The 17,426-nt window shown below is 42.2% G+C and overlaps 1 long non-coding RNA gene and 10 other non-coding genes across 24 annotated transcripts in view; all 11 read right to left on the bottom strand.

Moving 5' to 3' along the window:
* Positions 1 to 17,426, bottom strand: part of LOC121134745 — an 89,267-nt gene that overhangs the window by 13,744 nt on the left and 58,097 nt on the right. For 10 of the 14 annotated variants that reach the window (XR_005871938.1, XR_005871935.1, XR_005871939.1 and 7 more), the window contains 9 exons: positions 17,044 to 17,087; positions 13,726 to 13,801; positions 13,307 to 13,350; positions 10,219 to 10,294; positions 9,799 to 9,842; positions 6,709 to 6,784; positions 6,289 to 6,332; positions 3,199 to 3,274; positions 2,780 to 2,822 (listed from right to left, as the gene is read on the bottom strand). This is a non-coding gene — a long non-coding RNA (uncharacterized LOC121134745). The remainder of the gene's footprint in view (positions 1 to 2,779; positions 2,823 to 3,198; positions 3,275 to 6,288; positions 6,333 to 6,708; positions 6,785 to 9,798; positions 9,843 to 10,218; positions 10,295 to 13,306; positions 13,351 to 13,725; positions 13,802 to 17,043; positions 17,088 to 17,426) is intronic. The other 4 variants (XR_005871944.1, XR_005871942.1, XR_005871948.1 and 1 more) reach the window with 4 other exon arrangements.
* Positions 1,313 to 1,391, bottom strand: LOC121134887. Its single transcript, XR_005872094.1, has one exon. It is a non-coding gene; the product is annotated as a small nucleolar RNA SNORD115 (small nucleolar RNA).
* On the bottom strand, positions 3,065 to 3,142 carry LOC121134894. The gene has a single exon (XR_005872101.1). It is a non-coding gene; the product is annotated as a small nucleolar RNA SNORD115 (small nucleolar RNA).
* Positions 4,821 to 4,899, bottom strand: LOC121134930. Its single transcript, XR_005872136.1, has one exon. It is a non-coding gene; the product is annotated as a small nucleolar RNA SNORD115 (small nucleolar RNA).
* On the bottom strand, positions 6,575 to 6,652 carry LOC121134956. The gene has a single exon (XR_005872158.1). It is a non-coding gene; the product is annotated as a small nucleolar RNA SNORD115 (small nucleolar RNA).
* LOC121134905 lies at positions 8,331 to 8,409 on the bottom strand. Its single transcript, XR_005872112.1, has one exon. It is a non-coding gene; the product is annotated as a small nucleolar RNA SNORD115 (small nucleolar RNA).
* LOC121134952 lies at positions 10,085 to 10,162 on the bottom strand. The gene has a single exon (XR_005872154.1). It is a non-coding gene; the product is annotated as a small nucleolar RNA SNORD115 (small nucleolar RNA).
* Positions 11,841 to 11,919, bottom strand: LOC121134958. The gene has a single exon (XR_005872160.1). It is a non-coding gene; the product is annotated as a small nucleolar RNA SNORD115 (small nucleolar RNA).
* On the bottom strand, positions 13,592 to 13,669 carry LOC121134950. The gene has a single exon (XR_005872152.1). It is a non-coding gene; the product is annotated as a small nucleolar RNA SNORD115 (small nucleolar RNA).
* On the bottom strand, positions 15,343 to 15,420 carry LOC121134975. The gene has a single exon (XR_005872170.1). It is a non-coding gene; the product is annotated as a small nucleolar RNA SNORD115 (small nucleolar RNA).
* LOC121134889 lies at positions 17,329 to 17,407 on the bottom strand. Its single transcript, XR_005872096.1, has one exon. It is a non-coding gene; the product is annotated as a small nucleolar RNA SNORD115 (small nucleolar RNA).

The raw sequence follows: 17,426 nt of genomic DNA, 5'->3' as shown, positions 1-17,426 counted from the left end.
CATCCGCACTTCCAGCATTTATTGCATGAGGTGAAACATCATAGGGAGGGCATATTATAGTCTTGGTGAAAAGATTTTACCATCTTATCATTCACTGTGTCTTACATGGTCCAAGTTATCTCAACTGCTTTTCTTAGAGCTACCCATTTCACTCTGACATTATTGACTATTCACCATTTTAGGATTCATAATTTCATGTATCTTAACTGCCCAGGCACCACATTTATAGGATGTCCTCAACTGTCATCTTAGCCAATTCCTTATCACATTAATGATGGTGGCGTTTATAACTTGGGATGTCATTCATGTGTTTGACATTTCATGCGAATTTTGTTGATGAGTGAGTAACCTCATGATGCAGAGCCTGTTCATGTAGGCCAAGAGTGGTATGCCTAGTCAGTTGCAAACTGACAAATTGGTTCATGTGCCATGATACATGCATGGCAGGACGAGTTCTCTAATCCTAACACAAGAAAATTATCTGAGTTTGAATTACAGATGTGTACATTACTCCACTAGTAAACTGTGAGTCTCTGTCTCCTTTTTGACCCTCAGTAAGATAACCTAGTGAATCCCTGCAGTCGTGTGCCTTCACACTTGACACTCCTGTGCAGCATCAATGCAATATTGGAGTTTGAATTCATCCTGCCACATTGAGAACATGAAGCACTTGCCAAGGCAGTAGCAATCAGTATGAAAAGTATTTGAAATATACTTTCACCTATCAATGAGCTGTGCAATGAAAATCGGAAAATGGACTAAAATTCTTCACCTATTTCTTGTGTCCCATCTCTTTGAAAATTCACAGCTCAGTTAACCAAGACATACGACTGAAATTCTAAATAACATGGAATCTTTATTTTCCATCCTTTTGTCATGGTCTTAGTCAGATTGGATTCCAAAGAGGAAGGAGAACCCAGGTTCTCTGCCTTTAAGTTCACAGGATTCATAGAAGGTCTTGTTTTCTAATGTTTAAAGGAGGATATCGAAAGGTGACCTAGGTACTTAAGCTGATATTTCGACGAACGTGAAGGTGAAATGATTGAGCCACCAAGTGTGAATCCTCATTCATAGAAATGCAGAAGAGAAGAGATGGAAATGAGCAGATTGCTGATGCTGGCAAGTTTGAATACATAGATTTTGCCAAAAACTCCCTTTTTTGGCAGAAGTCATGCTCCCCTAAAAAAGAGCACCTAGACTTCACAGGATTCCCCAGAAGGGAAACACTGCTGGGTGAATGATAGCCTTTGCACTGACCTATGAGAAAGGCCTGATGGGAATATTTCCCCTTTTGTCCCCTGTCCTTTAGCCTGGGTCTCAGCAGCCCCAACCACAGCATGATATTTATGTCATCACCTCTCTTGATGATGTTGGTTTGTCATTATAGACCCGTGTACTCAGAAGGCATAGCTATTCTTGCTAGTGGGATACAAACAGTGCTGGTTTGCAGGATGACAAAGACCATCTCTTTAGAAGGTAGGTTTCGGTAAGCATCACACAAATGGTCATCGGGTATTAGATTTCTGCTTGGTATCAAGCAGAATTAGTCGTCTTATTCAAGGAAAATTTTATGGTTCCAAGATGCAAGTCAGTGTCAGCAGAATAGCAATGCTCAGTTTTGGAGAGCACAATATCTACATTGCGATGATTGGGTGCATTGATAATCGGTCCTTAGTGGAAGATAATGGTAAATTGCAAATGTAGTTAATTTTGCCACACGTAGCCAAGGTTAACACTTCACTGGTTTCCTCCTCAACCTCACTGCCAGCATTCAATGCATGAGGTGACAGACCATTAGAAGGGCATATTATAGGCCTGGTGAAAAGATTCTACCATCGGAACATTTACTCTTTCTCACTCGGATCATAACATCTCTTCTGCTCTGCACAGAGCTATCCAACTTCCCTCTGACATCACTGAGTACTCACCATTGTAGGATGTATAACCTCAAGTTTCTTAACTTCTCAAGCACCACATGCATAGGATCCCTTCAACTGATCTCTTGCCCAATTCCTTATCACATAAAGGATGTGGGCTTATTTAGCTTGGGATACATTCCTGTGTTAGAAATATCATGTCACTTATGTGTGGTGAGTGGGTATCCACATAATGCTGAGCCTGTGCATCTATGCCAAGAAGGCAATGACTGTCCAGTTGCACATTGTCAAATTGCCTCATGTGGCTTGTTGCCTGCATATCAGGACAAGTTCATTAATCCTAACTAAAAGAAATGTTATCAAAATTTATTTTACTGTTGTGTATATTACTCCACTAGAAAACTGTGAGTCACTGTCTCCCTTTGGACCCTCAGAGGTAACCAAGTGATCTCCCTGCAATCCTGGGCCTGAACACACCGGGACACTCCTGAGCAACATCTATGCCACCCTGGAGCAAAAATACGTCCTGGCACCTTGAGAACATGAAGGTCTTGCCAAGGCAGTAACAATCAGTATGGAAGGTATTTGAAAAATACATTCACTTATCAATGAACTGTGTGATTTGAATGGCTAGAGAGTACTGACCCAACACTTGTGTCCCATCTGTTGCAAAATTCACAGCTCAGTTAACAAATATCTAATAATCAGAAATCAAAAAGGCAAGAAATCTTTAGTGGCCATCCTTTTATCATGGTCTAAGTCAGATTGGGTTGCCTAAATGTAGGGAGAACCCAAGTTTTATGGCTTGGATTTCACTGGATTCCCAGAAGGTCTTGTTATCTAATGTTTGAAGGAGGATATCCAAAGGACACGTAGGTACATAAGCTGATATTTCCACCTACCTGAGGGTGAAAATATTGGGGCACAAGGCTGCATCCTCGTTTACTGAAATGCAGAAGAGAAGAGATGGAAATGAGAAATATGCTGATGCCGTTCAGATTGACATACATAGCTGTCGCCAAAAGGAGCCTTCCTTGGCAGGACTCATGCTCCCCTAAAGAAGAGCACCTGGACTTAACAGGATTCCGCAGAAGGGAAACACTGCTGGGTAAATGAGGGCCTGTGCACTGGCCTATGAGAAAGGCCTGATGGGACTAGTCCCCCATTTCTCCCCTGTGCTTTAGCCTGGGCCTCAGCAGCCTCAACCTCAGCATGATATTTTGTCATCACCTCTCTTCATATCTTTAGTTTCTCATCATAGACCCGTGTCCTCAGAAGGCATAGCTATACCTGCTAGTGGGATAAAAACTCTGCTGCTTACCAGGATGACAAAGACCATCTAACTTGAAGGTAGGTCTTGGCAAGCTTCACACCAATGGTCCACGGGCATTAAACTCCTGCAGGGTATCAAGCAGAAGCAGTTGTCTCAGTCAAGTAAAATATTAGGGTTCCAAGTTTACAAGTCAGTGTCAGCAGAATTGCAATGCTCATGTTTGAATGCCCAAAACGTAGATAATAATGATTGGGTGCATTGATAATCAGAGCTTTGGGGTACATAATGGTAAATTGCAAATGCATGTACCTGTTTGCACACCTAGCCAAGTTTGACCCTTCACAGTTTTCATCCTCATCCACACTTCCAGCTTTTATTGAATGAGGTGTAACATCATAGGGAGGGCACATTATAGTCTTGTTGAAAAGATTTTACCATCTTATCATTCACTGTGTCTTACAAGGTCCAAGTTATCTCAACTGCTCTTCTTAGAGCTACCCATTTCACTCTGACATTATTGACTACTCACCATTATAGGATGCATAACTTCATGTATCTTAACTGCCTAAGCACCACATCCAGAGCATGCCCTCAACTATCGTCTTTGCCAATTACTTATCACATTAAAGATGGTGGCCTTTATAACTTGGGATGTCATTCATGAGTTTGACATTTCATGTGAATTTTGTCTGGTGAGTGGGTAACCACATGATGCAGAGCCTGTTCATGTAGGCCAAGTTTGGTATGACTAGTTAGTTGCAAACTATCAAATTGCTACATGTGACCTCATGATTGCATGGCAGGACAAGTTCTCTAAACCTAACACAAGAAAAGTTATCTGAGTTTGATTTACAGATGTGTACATTACTCCACTAGTAAACTGTGAGTCTCTGTCTCCTTTTGACCCTCAGTAAGGTAACCTAGTGATCTCTCTGCAGTCCTGTGCCTTCACACTTTACACTCCTGTGCAGCATCTATGCAATATTGGAGCATGAATACATCCTGCCACAGTGAGAACATGAAGCTGTGGCCAAGGCAGTAGTAATCAGCATGCAAAGTATTTGAAATATACTTTCACCTATTAATGAGTTGTGCAAGGAAAATGGGAAAATGGACTGAACTTCTTCACCCAATTCATGTGTCCTATTTGTTTGAAAATAAACAGCTCAGTAAACCAAGACCTACTACTGAAATTGCAAATAACACGGAATCTTTCATTTCCATCCTTTTTTCATGGTCTTAGTCAGATTGGATTCCAAAAAGGAAGGAGAACCCAGGTTCTCTGGCTTAAATTTCAGTGGATTCCTAGAAGGTCTTGTTTTCTAATGTTTTAAGGAGGATATCTAAAGGCGACCTAGGTACTTAAGCTGATATTTCGACGAACGTGAAGGTGAAATGATTGGGCCACCAAGTGTGCATCCTCATTCACAGAAATGCAGAAGAAAAGATATGGAAATGAGCAGATTGCTGATGCTGGCAAGATTGACATACATAGATTTCGCCAAAAAGTGCCTTCCTTAGCAGGACTCATGCTCCCCTAAAGAAGAGCACCTGAACTTCACAGGATTCCCCAGAAGGGAAACTCTGCTGGGTGAATGATGGCCTGTGCACTGACCTATGAGAAAGGACTGATGGGACTATTCCCCCATTTCTCCCCTGACCTTTAGCCTGGGTCTCAGCAGCCCCAACCACAGCATGATATTTATGTTGTCACCTCTCTTCATTATGTTGGTTTGTCAACATAGACCCGTGTCCTCAGAAGGCATAGCTATACGTGCCAGTGGGATACAAACAGTGCTGCTTTGCAGGATGACAAAGACCATCTCTTTAGAAAGTAGGTCCCGGCAAGCTTCACACAGATGGTCATCGGGTATTAGATTTCTGCTTGGTGTCAAGCAGAATCAGTCGTCTTATTCAAGGAAAATTTTTGGTTCCAAGATGCAAGTCAGTGTCAGCAGAATAGCAATGCTCAGTTTTGGAAAGCACAATATCTACATTGCGATGATTGGGTGCCTTGATAATCGGTCCTTAGGGGAAGATAATGGTAAATTGCAAATTCAGTTAGTTTTGCCACCCCTAGACAAGATTAACCCTTCACTGGTTTCCTCCTCACCCGCACTGCCAGCATTAAATGCATGAGGAGACAGACCATTAGAAGGGCATATTATAGGCCTGGTGAAAGGATTCTACTATCTGATCATTTACTGTGTCTCACTAGGATCCAGACATCTCGTCTACTCTGCACAGAGCTATCTATCTTCCCTCTGACATCACTGAGTACTCACCATTGTAGGATGTATAACCTCAAGTTTCTTAACTTCTCAAGCCCCACCTGCATAGGATCCCTTCAATTGATCTCTTGCCCAATTCCTTATCACATGAAGGATGTAGGCCTATATAGCTTGGCATGACATTCCTGTGTTAAAAATATCATGTCACTTATGTGTGGTGAGTGGGTATCCACATAATGCTGAGCCTGTGCATCTATGGCAAGAGAGCAATGCCTGTCCAGTTGCACATTGTCAAATTGACTCATGTGGCTTGATGCCTGCATATCAGGACAAGTTCTTTAATACTAACCAACAAAATTGGTATCTAAATTCATTATACTGTTGTGTACATTATTCCACAAGAACACTGTGAGTCACTGTCTCCCTTTTGACCCTCAGAAATGTAAATTAGTGATCTATCTGCAATCCTGGGCCTGAACACTCCAGGACACACCTGAGCAACATCTATGCAAGACTGGAGCATGAATATGTCCTGGCACAGTGAGAACATGAATCTCTTGCCAAGGCAGTAACAATCAGTATGGAAGATATATGAAAAATATATTCACTTATCAATAAACTGTGTGATTTGAGTGGCCTGAAAGTCCTGACCCATTTCTTGTGTCCATTCTGTTCCAAAATTCACAACTCAGTTACCAAATATCTACTAATTGGAAATCTAAAAGACAAGAAATCTTAATGACCATTCTTTTATCATGGTCTAAGTCAGATTGGGTTCCCTAAAGGAAGGGAGAACCCAAGTTTTATGGCTTAGATTTCACTGGATTCGAAGAAGGTCTTGTTATCTAATGTTTGAAGGAGCATTTCCAAAGGACACGTAGGTACATAAGCTGATATTTCCACCTACCTGAAGGTGAAAAGATTGGGGCACAAAGTCAGCATCCTCGTTTACTGAAATGCAGAAGAGAAGAGATGGAAATGAGAAGTGTGCTGATTCAGGTCAGCTTGACATACATAGATTTCGCCAAAATGTGCCTTCCTTGGCAGGACTCATGCTCCCCTAAAGAAGAGCACCTGGACTTAACAGGATTCCCCAGAAGGGAAACACTCCTGGGTGAATGAGGGCCTGTGCACTGGCCTATGAGAAAGGCCTGGTGGCACTAGTCCCCCATTTCACACCTGTCCTTTAGCCTGGGCCTCAGCAGCCACAACCTCTGCATGATATTTTGTCATCACCTCTCTTCATGCCTTTGGTTTGTCATCGTAGACCCGTGTCCTCAGAAGGCATAGCTATATCTGCTAATGGGATAAAAACAGTGCTGCTTACCAGGATGACAAAGACCATCTAACTTGAAGGTAGGTCTTGGCAAGCTTCACACAAATGGTCCGTGGGCATTAGACTCCTGCGGGTATCAACCAATAGCAATTGTCTCAGTCAACTAAAATATTAGGGTTTCAAATTTGAAAATCAGTGTCAGCAGAATTGCAATGATCAGGTTTGGAATGCTCAAAACTTAGATTATGATGATTGTGTGCATTCATAATCAGGGCTTTGTGGTACATAATGGTAAATTGCAAATGCGTTTACCTGTTTGCACTCCTAGCCAAGTTTAACCCCTCACAGTTTTCATCCTCATCGGCACTTCCAGCAATTATTGCACGAGGTGAAACAACATAGGGAGGGCATATTATAGTCTTGGTGAAAACACTTTACCATTTGATCATTCCCTTTGTCTTACATGGTCCAAGATATCTCAACTGCTCTTCGTGGAGCTACCTATTTCACTATGACATTATTGACTACTCACCATTTTAGGAAGCATAACTTCATTTATCTTAACTGCCTAAGCACCACATCCAGAGCATGCCCTCAACTATCGTCTTTGCCAATTACTTATCACATTAAAGATGGTGGCCTATATAACTTGGGATGTCATTCATGAGTTTGACATTTCATGTGAATTTTGTCTGGTGAGTGGGTAACCACATGATGCAGAGCCTGTTCATGTAGGCCAAGATTGGTATGCCTAGTCAGTTAAAAACTATCAAATTGCTACATGTGACCTGATGCCTGCATGGCAGGACTAGTTCTCAAAACCTAACAGAAGAAAAGTTATCTGAGTTTGATTTACAGATGTGTACATTACTCCACTAGTAAACTGTGAGTCTCTGTCTCCTTTTGACCCTCAGTAAGGTAACCTAGTGATCTCTCTGCAGTCCTGTGTCTTCACACTTGACACTCCTGTGCAGCATCTATGCAATATTGGAGCATGAATACATCCTGCCACAGTGAGAACATGAAGCTGTGGCCAAGGCAGTAGTAATCAGCATGGAAAGTATTTGAAATATACTTTCACCTATTAATGAGTTGTGCAAGGAAAATGGGAAAATGGACTGAACTTCTGCACCCATTTCATGTGTCTTATTTGTTAGAAAATAAACAGCTCAGTAAACCAAGACCTACTACTGAAATTGCAAATAACACAGAATCTTTCATTTCCATCCTTTTTTCATGGTCTTAGTCAGATTGGATTCCAAAGAGGAAGGAGAACCCAGGTTCTCTGGCTTAAATTTCAGTGGATTCCTAGAAGGTCTTGTTTTCTAATGTTTGAAGGAGGATATCTAAAGGCGACCTAGGTACTTAAGCTGATATTTCGACGAACGTGAAGGTGAAATGATTGGGCCACCAAGTGTGCATCCTCATTCACAGAAATGCAGAAGAGAAGATATGGAAATGAGCAGATTGCTAATGCTGGCAAGATTGACATACATAGATTTCGCCAAAAAGTGCCTTCCTTAGCAGGACTCATGCTCCCCTAAAGAAGAGCAGCTGAACTTCACAGGATTCCCCAGAAGGGAAACTCTGCTGGGTGAATGAGGGCCTGTGCACTGACCTATGAGAAAGGCCTGATGGGACTATTCCCCCATTTCTCCCCTGATCTTTAGCCTGGGTCTCAGCAGCGCCAACCACAGCATGATATTTATGTCGTCACCTCTCTTCATGATGTTGGTTTGTCAACATAGACCCGTGTCCTCAGAAGGCATAGCTATACGTGCTAGTGGGATACAAACAGTGCTGCTTTGCAGGATGACAAAGACCATCTCTTTAGAAGGTAGGTCTCGGCAAGCTTCACACAGATGGTCATCGGGTATTAGATTTCTGCTTGGTATCAAGCAGAATCAGTCGTCTTATTCAAGGAAAATTTTTGGTTCCAAGATGCAAGTCTGTGTCAGCAGAATAGCAATGCTCAGTTTTGGAAAGCACAATATCTACATTGCGATGATTGGGTGCATTGATAATCGGTCCTTAGGGGAAGATAATGGTAAATTGCAAATTCAGTTAGTTTTGCCACCCCTAGACAAGATTAACCCTTCACTGGTTTCCTCCTCACCCGCACTGCCAGCATTAAATGCATGAGGAGACAGACCATTAGAAGGGCATATTATAGGCCTGGTGAAAGGATTCTACTATCTGATCATTTACTGTGTCTCACTAGGATCCAGACATCTCTTCTGCTCTGCACAGTGCTATCCATCTTCCCTCTGACATCACTGAGTACTCACCATTGTAGGATGTATAACCTCAAGTTTCTTACCTTCTCAAGCACCACCTGCATAGGATCCCTTCAACTGATCTCTTGCCCAATTCCTTATCACATGAAGGTTGTAGGCCTATATAGCTTGGCATGACATTCCTGTGTTAAAATTATCATGTCACTTATGTGTGGTGAGTGGGTATCCACATAATGCTGAGCCTGTGCATCTATGGCAAGAGAGCAATGCCTGTCCAGTTGCACATTGTCAAATTGACTCATGTGGCTTGTTGCCTGCATATCAGGACAAGTTCTTTAATACTAACCAACAAAATTGGTATCTAAATTCATTATACTGTTGTGTACATTATTCCACAAGAACACTGTGAGTCACTGTCTCCCTTTTGACCCTCAGAAATGTAACGTAGTGATCTATCTGCAATCCTGGGCCTGAACACTCCGGGACACACCTGAGCAACATCTATGCAAGACTGGAGCATGAATATGTCCTGGCACAGTGAGAACATGAATCTCTTGCCAAGGCAGTAACAATCAGTATGGAAGATATATGAAAAATATATTCACTTATCAATAAACTGTGTGATTTGAGAGGCCTGAAAGTCCTGACCCATTTCTTGTGTCCCATCTGTTCCAAAATTCACAACTCAGTTACCAAATATCTACTAATTGGAAATCTAAAAGACAAGAAATCTTAATGACCATCCTTTTATCATGGTCTAAGTCAGATTGGGTTCCCTAAAGGAAGGGAGAACCCAAGTTTTATGGCTTAGATTTCACTGGATTCGAAGAAGGTCTTGTTATCTAATGTTTGAAGGAGCATTTCCAAAGGACACGTAGGTACATAAGCTGATATTTCCACCTACCTGAAGGTGAAAAGATTGGGGCACAAAGTCAGCATCCTCGTTTACTGAAATGCAGAAGAGAAGAGATGGAAATGAGAAGTGTGCTGATTCTGGTCAGCTTGACATACATAGATTTCGCCAAAAAGTGCCTTCCTTGGCAGGATTCATGCTCCCCTAAAGAAGAGCACCTGGACTTAACAGGATTCCCCAGAAGGGAAACACTCCTGGATGAATGAGGGCCTGTGCACTGGCCTATGAGAAAGGCCTGGTGGAACTAGTCCCCCATTTCACACCTGTCCTTTAGCCTGGGCCTCAGCAGCCACAACCTCTGCATGATATTTTGTCATCACCTCTCTTCATGCCTTTGGTTTGTCATCATAGACCCGTGTCCTCAGAAGGCATAGCTATATCTGCTAATGGGATAAAAACAGTGCTGCTTACCAGGATGACAAAGACCATCTAACTTGAAGGTAGGTCTCGGCAAGCTTCACACAAATGGCCCGTGGGCATTAGACTCCTGTGGGTATCAACCAGAAGCAGTTGTCTCAGTCAAGGAAAACATTAGGGTTCCAAGTTTGAAAATCAGTGTCAGCAGGATTGCAATGCTCAGGTTTGGAATGCTCAAAACTTAGATTATGATGATTGTGTGCATTCATAATCAGGGCTTTGTGGTACATAATGCTAAATTGCAAATGCGTTTACCTGTTTGTACTCCTAGCCAAGTTTAACCCCTCACAGTTTTCATCCCCATCGGCACTTCCAGCATTTATTGCACGAGGTGAAACAACATAGGGAGGGCATATTATAGTCTTGGTGAAAACACTTTACCATTTGATCATTCCCTGTGTCTTACATGGTCCAAGATATCTCAACTGCTCTTCGTGGAGCTACCTATTTCACTATGACATTATTGACTACTCACCATTTTAGGAAGCATAACTTCATTTATCTTAACTGCCTAAGCACCACATGCAGAGCATGCCCACATCTGTCTTCTTAGCCAATTCCTTATCACATTAAAGATGGTGGCCTTTATAACTTGGGATGTCATTCATGAGTTTGACATTTCATGTGAATTTTGTCTGGTGTGTGAGTAACCAAATGATGCAGAGCCTGTTCATGTAGGCCAAGATTGGTATGCCTAGTCAGTTGCAAACTATCAAATTGCTACATATGACCTGATGCCTGCATGGCAGGACAAGTTCTCTAAACCTAACAGAAGAAAAGTTATCTGAGTTTGATTTACAGATGTGTACATTACTCCACTAGTAAACTGTGAGTTTCTGTCTCCTTTTGACCCTCAGTAAGGTAACCTAGTGATCTCTCTGCAGTCCTGTGCCTTCACACTTGACACTCCTGTGCAGCATCTATGCAATATTTGAGCATGAATACATCCTGCCACAGTGAGAACATGAAGCTGTGGCCAAGGCAGTAGTAATCAGCATGGAAAATATTTGAAATATACTTTCACCTATTAATGAGTTGTGCAAGGAAAATGGGAAAATGGACTGAACTTCTGCACCCATTTCATGTGTCCTGTTTGTTTGAAAATAAACAGCTCAGTATACCAAGACCTACTACTGAAATTGCAAATAACACGGAACCTTTCATTTCCATCCTTTTTTCATGGTCTTAGTCAGATTGGATTCCAAAGAGGAAGGAGAACCCAGGTTCTCTGGCTTAAATTTCAGTGGATTCCTAGAAGGTCTTGTTTTCTAATGTTTTAAGGAGGATATCTAAAGGCGACCTAGGTACTTAAGCTGATATTTCGACGAACGTGAAGGTGAAATGATTGGGCCACCAAGTGTGCATCCTCATTCACAGAAATGCAGAAGAGAAGATATGGAAATGAGCAGATTGCTAATGCTGGCAAGATTGACATACATAGATTTCGCCAAAAAGTGCCTTCCTTAGCAGGACTCATGCTCCCCTAAAGAAGAGCAGCTGAACTTCACAGGATTCCCCAGAAGGGAAACTCTGCTGGGTGAATGAGGGCCTGTGCACTGACCTATGAGAAAGGCCTGATGGGACTATTCCCCCATTTCTCCCCTGATCTTTAGCCTGGGTCTGAGCAGCCCCAACCACAGCATGATATTTATGTCGTCACCTCTCTTCATGATGTTGGTTTGTCAACATAGACCCGTGTCCTCAGAAGGCATAGCTATACGTGCCAGTGGGATACAAACAGTGCTGCTTTGCAGGATGACAAAGACCATCTCTTTAGAAGGTAGGTCCCGGCAAGCATCACACAAATGATCATCGGGTATTAGATTTCTGCTTGGTATCAAGCAGAATCAGTCGTCTTATTCAAGGAAAATTTTTGGTTCCAAGATGCAAGTCAGTGTCAGCAGAATAGCAATGCTCAGTTTTGGAAAGCACAATATCTACATTGCGATGATTGTGTGCATTGATAATCGGTCCTTAGGGGAAGATAATGGTAAATTGCAAATTCAGTTAGTTTTGCCACCCCTAGACAAGATTAACCCTTCACTGGTTTCCTCCTCACCCGCACTGCCAGCATTAAATACATGAGGAGACCGACCATTAGAAGGGCATATTATAGGCCTGGTGAAAGGATTCTACTATCTGATCATTTACTGTGTCTCACTAGGATCCAGACATCTCTTCTGCTCTGCACAGAGCTATCCATCTTCCCTCTGACATCACTGAGTACTCACCATTGTAGGATGTATAACCTCAAGTTTCTTAACTTCTCAAGCACCACCTGCATAGGATCCCCTCAACTGATCTCTTGCCCAATTCCTTATCACATGAAGGATGTAGGCCTATATAGCTTGGCATGATATTCCTGTGTTAAAAATATCATGCCACTTGTGTGGAGAGTGGGTATCCACATAAGGCTGAGCCTGTGCATCTATGGCAAGAGGGCAATGCCTGTCCAGTTGCACATTGTCAAATTGACTCATGTGGCTTAATGCCTGCATATCAGGACAAGTTCTTTAATACTAACAAACAAAATTGGTATCTAAGTTCATTATACTGTTGTGTACATTATTCCACAAGTACACTGTGAGTCACTGTCTCCCTTTTGACCCTCAGAAATGTAACGTAGTGATCTATCTGCAATCCTGGGCCTGAACACTCCGGGACACACCTGAGCAACATCTATGCAAGACTGGAGCATGAATATGTCCTGGCACAGTGAGAACATGAATCTCTTGCCAAGGCAGTAACAATCAGTATGGAAGATATATGAAAAATATATTCACTTATCAATAAACTGTGTGATTTGAATGGCCTGAAAGTCCTGACCCATTTCTTGTGTCCCATCTGTTCCAAAATTCAGAACTCAGTTACCAAATATCTACTAAATGGATATCTAAAAGACAAGAAATCTTAATGACCATCCTTTTATCATGGTGTAAGTCAGATTGGGTTCCCTAAAGGAAGGGAGAACCCAAGTTTTATGGCTTAGATTTCACTGGCTTCGAAGAAGGTCTTGTTATCTAATGTTTGAAGGAGCATTTCCAAAGGACACGTAGATACATGAGCTGATATTTCCACCTACCTGAAGGTGAAAAGATTGGGGCACAAAGTCTGCATCCTCGTTTACTGAAATGCAGAAGAGATAGATGGAAATGAGATGTGTGCTGATTCTGGTCAGCTTGACATACATAGATTTCGCCAAAAAGTGCCTTCCTTGGCAGGACTCATGCTCCCCTAAAGAAGAGCACCTGGACTTAACAGGATTCCCCAGAAGGGAAACACTCCTGGGTGAATGAGGGCCTGTGCACTGGCCTATGAGAAAGGCCTGGTGGAACTAGTCCCCCATTTCACACCTGTCCTTTAGCCTGGGCCTCAGCAGCCACAACCTCTGCATGATATTTTGTCATCACCTCTCTTCATGCCTTTGGTTTGTCATCATAGACCCGTGTCCTCAGAAGGCATAGCTATATCTGCTAATGGGATAAAAACAGTGCTGCTTACCAGGATGACAAAGACCATCTAACTTGAAGGTAGGTCTCGGCAAGCTTCACACAAATGGCCCGTGGGCATTAGACTCCTGTGGGTATCAACCAGAAGCAGTTGTCTCAGTCAAGGAAAACATTAGGGTTCCAAGTTTGAAAATCAGTGTCAGCAGGATTGCAATGCTCAGGTTTGGAATGCTCAAAACTTAGATTATGATGATTGTGTGCATTCATAATCAGGGCTTTGTGGTACATAATGCTAAATTGCAAATGCGTTTACCTGTTTGTACTCCTAGCCAAGTTTAACCCCTCACAGTTTTCATCCTCATCGGCACTTCCAGCATTTATTGCACGAGGTGAAACAACATAGGGAGGGCATATTATAGTCTTGGTGAAAACACTTTACCATCTGATCATTCCCTGTGTCTTACAAGGTCCAAGATATCGCAACTGCTCTTCTTAAAGCTATCAATTTCACTCTGACATTATTGACTACTCACCATTTTAGGATGCATAACTTCATGTATCATAAATGCCGAAGCACCACATTTATAGGATGCCCTCAACTGTTGATTAGCCAATACCTTATCACATGAAGGATGGTGGCCTTTATAACTTGGCGTTTCAGTCATGTGTTTGACATTTCATGGGAGTTTTGTCTGGTGAGTGGGTAACCACATGATGCAGAGCTTGTTCATGTAGGCCAAGGGTGTCATGCCTAGTCAGTTGCAAACTGTCAAATTGCTTCATGTGACCTGAAGCCTGCATGGCAGGACAAGTTCTCTAAACCTAACACAAGAAAACTTATCTGAGTTTGACTTAAAGATGTATACATTATTCCACTAGTAAACTGTGAGTCTCTGTCTCCTTTTTGACCCTCAGTAAGGTGACCTAGTGTTCTACCTGCAGTCCTGTGCCTTCATAATTGACACTCCTGTGCCGCATTTATCCAACAATGGAGCATGAATACATCCTGACAGTGAGAACATGAAGCTCTGGCCAAGCTAGTAACAATCATTATGTAAAATATTTTAAATATAGTCTCACCTATCAATGAGCTGTGCAAGGAAAATGGGAAAATGGACTGAAATTCTTCACCCATTTCATGTGTCCCATATCTTTGAAAATTCACAGCTCAGTTAAGCAAGACCTACTACTGAAATTGTAAATAACGCAGAATCTTTAATTTCCATCCTTTTTTCATGGTCTTAGTCGGATTGGATTCCAAAAGGAAGGGGAGCCCAGGTTCTCTGGCTTGAATATCACTGGATACCTAGAAGGTCTTGTTTTCTAATTTTGAATGAGTATATCTAAAGGCGATCTAGGTACTTAAGGTGATATTTCTACGAAGATGAAGGTGAAATGATTGAGCCACCAAGTGTGCATTCTCATTCACAGAAATGCAGAAGAGAAGAGATTGAAATGAGCAGATTGCAGATGCTGGCAAGTTTGACATACATAGATTTCGCCAAAAAGTGCCTTCCTTGGCAGGACTCATGCTCCCCTAAAGAAGAGCACCTGGACTTAACAGGATTCCCCAGAAGGGAAACACTGCTGGGTGAATGAGGGCCTTTGCACTGACCTATAAGAAAGGCCTGATGGGACTAGTCCCCCATTTTTCCCCTTTCCTTTAGCCTGGCCTCAGCAGCCTCACACACTGCATGATATTTTGTCATCACCTCTCTTCGTGCCTTTGGTTTGTCATCATAGACCAGTGTCCTCAGAAGGCATAGCTATACCTTCTAGTGGGATACATACAATACTGCTTTGCAGAATGACAAAACCATCTCACTAGAAGTTAGGTCTCGGCAAGCTTCACACAAATGGTCATCGGGTTTTAGATTTATGCAGGGTATGAAGCAGAATCAGCCGTATTAGTCAAGGAAAATTTTATGGTTCCAAGATGCAAGTCAGTGTCAGCAGAATAGCAATGCTCAGTTTTGGAAAGCCCAATATCTACATTGCGATGATTGCGTGCATTGATAATCGGTGCTTAGGGGGAAGTTAATAATAAATTGCAAATGCAGTTACCTTTTGCCACACCTAGCCAAGATTAACCCTTCAGTGGTTTCCTCCTCAACCTCACTGCCAGCATTCATTGCATGAGGTGACAGACCATTGGAAGGGCATATTAAAGGCATGGTGAAAGGATTCTACCATCTGATCACTTACTGTGTCTCACTATGTTTAAGACATTTCTTATGCTCTGCACAGAGCAATCCAACTTCCTTCTGACATTACTGAGTACTTCACATTTTTCATCCTCATCCGCAAATTCCTCTGAAATCACTGAGTACTTCACTGTTTTCATCCTCATCCTCACTTCCAGCATTTATTGAATGAGGTGAAACAACATAGGGAGGGCATATTATAGTCTTAGTGAAAACACTTTACCATCTGATCATTCACTCTGTCTTACAAGGTCCAAGATATCTCAACTGCTCTTCTTAGAGCTACTCATTTCACTCTTTCATTATTGACTACTCACCATTTTAGGATGCATAACTTCATGTATCTTAACTGCCTAAGAACCACATGCAGAGCACGCCCTCAACTGTCGGGTTAGCCAATTCCTTATCACATTAAAGATGGTGGCCTTTATAACCTGGGATGTCATTTATGAGATTGACATTTCATGCAAATTTTATCTGGTAAGTGGTTAACCACATGATGCAGAGCCTGTTCATGTAGGCCAAGGTTGGTATGCCTAGTCAGTTGCAAACTGTCAAATTGCTTCATGTGACCTGATGCCTGCATGGCAGGACAGTTCTCTAATCCTAACACAAGAAAAGATATCTGAGTTTGACTTACAGATGTGTACATTAGTCCACTAGTAAACTGTGCGGCTCTGTCTCCTTTTTGACCCTCAGTAAGGTAACCTTGTGATCTCCCTTCAGTCCTGTGCCTTCACACTTGACATTCATGTGCAGCATCTATGCAATATTGGAGCATGAATACATCCTGCCACAGCGAGAACATGAAGCTCTTGCCAAGGCAGTAACAATCAGTGTGGAAGGTATTTGAAATATACATTCACTTATCAATGAACTGTTTGATTTGAATGGCCTGAAAGTCCTGACCCATTTCTTGTGTCCCATCTGTTCCAAAATTCACAACTCAGTTACCAAATATCTACTAATTGGGACTCTAAAAGACAAGCAATCTTAAGTGACCATCCATTTATCATGATCTAAGTCAGATTGGTTTCCCTAAAGGAAGGGATAACCCTTTTTTTATGGCTTAGATTTCACTGGATACGAAAAAGGTCTTGTTATCTAATGTTTCAAGGAGGATATCCAAAGGACACATAGGTACATAAGCTGATATTTCCACCTACCTGAAGGTGAAAAGATTGGGGCACAAAGTCTGCATCCTCGTTTACTGAAATGCAGAAGAGAAGAGATGGAAATGAGAAGTGTGCTGATACGGTCAGCTTGACATACATAGATTTCGCCAAAAGGTATCTTCCTTGGTAGGACTCATGCTCCCCTAAAGAAGAGCACCTGGACTTAACAAGATTCCCCAGAAGGGAAACACTGCTGGTTGAATGAGGGCCTGTGCAATGGCCTATGAGAAAGTCTTAATGGGACTATAACCCCATTTCTCCCCTGTACTTTAGCCTGGGTCTCAGCAGCCCCAACCACAGCATGATATTTATGTCATCACCTCTCTTAATGACGTTGGTTTGTCATCATAGACCCGTGTCCTCAGAAGGCATAG

The sequence above is a fragment of the Mesocricetus auratus genome, unplaced genomic scaffold, assembly GCF_017639785.1.
Source record: "Mesocricetus auratus isolate SY011 unplaced genomic scaffold, BCM_Maur_2.0 Super-Scaffold_100030, whole genome shotgun sequence".
Taxonomy (NCBI): domain Eukaryota; kingdom Metazoa; phylum Chordata; class Mammalia; order Rodentia; family Cricetidae; genus Mesocricetus; species Mesocricetus auratus.
Note: the sequence above shows the minus strand (reverse complement) of the source record. Positions and strands in the feature narration are given on the sequence as shown.